Consider the following 3,044-nt stretch of genomic DNA (forward strand, 5'->3'; position numbering starts at 1 on the left):
CCAGCATTCCAGCATTCGGCTCCGGACTTCGGGACAGCACAGGCAGCATGTGATATGGGTTTCAGTAAAAGGGATTATTGAGGTGGGTAGTGCAGAGAACACACACACACTAATACACACACACACACAAAACATTCTCATAAGCACATTAGGTTGCTTCATTACCGATTACTGTGTGATTAGGCCCCTTCACATTGGCCCTTTGGTTGCGTTTCCTTGTATAAAGCCGGCGTCGAGCCCTGGCTGTTGAGCAGAACTCAGCTTTTCAGAAGTGGCTTTCATAGAGTGGCTAAAAGCTGCAAATGATGGGTTGCTCATGGTTTTGTTTTTAAAAGTTCACTGTAAAACTCTGGCCCAATTACCTGCTCTGCTACATCCGCCTGTCAGAAGACTGTCCATATAGTCCAGCGTAATTGGAAAGGTGGAGAAAAAGTGCTTTTCGTGTAAATGCAAAGCCAATAAGAGATTGTTGTTTATGGGCTAACATCATCACGGCATACAGGCCAGACATACAGACATGAAAATGTGTGTGCATGAAATGGAATAGTACGTACACCTTCTAATAAAGACTGGACGGAAGTGAACACATCACCATCCTGTCTGAGGTGTCCAATTCCAAATAATTGTTTGCATTGTCCTTCACCCTAGCACAGCAACACCTGATTGTATGTGGGTGGGTGTGTGTGTGTGTGTGTAGGTGTGGGTGTGTGTGTGTGTTGGTGTGGGTGTGTGTGTGTGTTGGTGGACAGAAGGCCATGGCGTGACCTGCCATAGCCTCTGAGGAAGCGGGCTGACATAATGAGGCCGGTAAACAAGCGGACATCACCCCGACCGCGTGGCATGCATTCACACACACACACACACACACACACACACACACACACACACACACAAACACACACACACACACACAGACATATACACATGCATACACACATGCAGGCACGCACACCGCTCCTCGCTGCTCTCACGCACTCGGGCTCCATCCTGCCGCGCACTAGATGAGGATCCCCAGGCCATGCAGTCCTGAACTGAACACCATTTACAATAACACAGGCAAACCAAACTGATGCTCATATAGGGAAATGTTGACTCTCCCTCTGCTTTTCAAGGTGTTTGTGATTAGGAATGTGAGTGAGTGAGTGAGTGAGTGAGTGAGTGAGTGAGGTAAGGAGGGAGGGAGGGAGGGAGTGAGGGAGGGAGTGAGACAGCAGAGGTGATCTTAAAGGGAGAGTGACTACTGGAAGTGCTCCCTTGGTTGGTCTGTCTCTAGGGGACTGCCATCTTCTGCAAAGAGACACAGAAGAGAGAGAACAGAGAGCTCAGTATGAGGTCACCTCCCCATGGCTTCTCTGTCAAACAAATAACGCTCTACTGTGCACTCATACGTGGCCACACTCACACACATATACATACACACACTCACATGCACAACACAAGTACATCTCAAATCCTAAACCTTAGACCTTAAATTTTTTTTTCCCCCCGACTTCTACAACCCTTCTGGTTCCCCTGACCTGGTAGTAGGTGAAACCTTTTTAGAAGAACTTCTGTCAGGATCCAGAAAGACTCTCTGCCTCTTCCTTCTTGAATGTTCCATAAACCCAAGTCCAAAAGTGGAAACTTCACTGTTCATTTGGGCTCTTGCCTCATTGGCGGTCATAGTGACAGATGGCAGTGGGGAGGGAGGAGCTGAGCTCACCCTGAGCTCTTAAATGGCTCCACGCAGCAGCCCCTACCTCCATCCTAGAACCTCCATCCTAGAACCGCCATCCTAGAACCTCCATCCTGGAACCTCCATCCTGGAACCTCCATCCTAGAACCTCCATCCTAGAGGGAACCTGTTTCAGGGTCTGCATGTGTCATCTCAGCCAGAACTATCCAGCTTTAATATAAATAATTATAGCACTCATAACTACACTTTATTAAAGCCCTTTGCCCATATGGAGCAGACTCAAGGGGCGGGTGTAGGGGGCGACTTACGCCAGCCGGAGCATTTCTGCGGAGCGGCCGACCCGCGGGGGTCGGCGGGAGACCCGGCTGACCCCTTGCTGCCCTGTCCTGGAGCTGCTGAGCTTATGCAGATCTGATTAGACCTTGCCTGGACCTAACACCCTCCCCTTCTGCAGCAGGGCCTCACCAGTGGCAGAGAGCACGGCAGGACTGCATGAGATGAGATCAGGCTTTCCCTGTTGGACACTTACCCAGGAGAGAGGGAGGGAGGGAGGGAGGGAGGGAGGGAGGGAGGGAGAGGCAGAATGGCGGCTCGGTCGGGCATAATTGGCAGTCTTTGTAGAGAGGGGCCCTTGATTTAATAGGCACGACTGGTGACTGAGGCAGTGGAGTGCGAACAGTGCGGAAATGTGCTGGAGCCTGGAGCCCCCTGGCCCAACCCCCCCACCCCCCAACCCCTTCCTCCTTCCTCTCCCTCCCTCCCTCTCTCTCTCTCTCTCTCTCTCTCTCTCTATCTATCTCTCCCTCCCTCCCTCTCTCTCATTCTCTCTCTCTCTCTCTCTCTCTCTCTCCCTCCCTCTCTCTCCCTCTCTCTCTCTCAATCTCTCTCTCTCTCTCTCTCTCTCTCTCTCTCTCTCTCTCTCTCTCTCTCTCTCTCTCTCTCTCTCTCCCTCTCTCTCTCTGTCTATGTCCCTCTCCCCCCTTCCCCTCCCTCTTGGCCTCAGAGGACTGACTCAGAGGCTGCATACACACACACACACACCCACACCTACACACACACACACCCACACCTACACACACACACACCCACACCTACACACACACACACACCCACACCTACACACACACACACACACCCACCCACACCTACACACACTCCCACACCTACACACACACACACACACCTACACACACTCCCACACCTACACACACACACACCTACACACACTCCCACACCTACACACACACACACCTACACACACACACACACACCTACACACACACACACCCACACCTACACACACCCACACACACCTACACACACACACACACACACACCTACACACACACCTACACACACACCCACCCAC

Source organism: Electrophorus electricus, chromosome 6, assembly GCF_013358815.1.
Source record: "Electrophorus electricus isolate fEleEle1 chromosome 6, fEleEle1.pri, whole genome shotgun sequence".
Classification (NCBI taxonomy): domain Eukaryota; kingdom Metazoa; phylum Chordata; class Actinopteri; order Gymnotiformes; family Gymnotidae; genus Electrophorus; species Electrophorus electricus.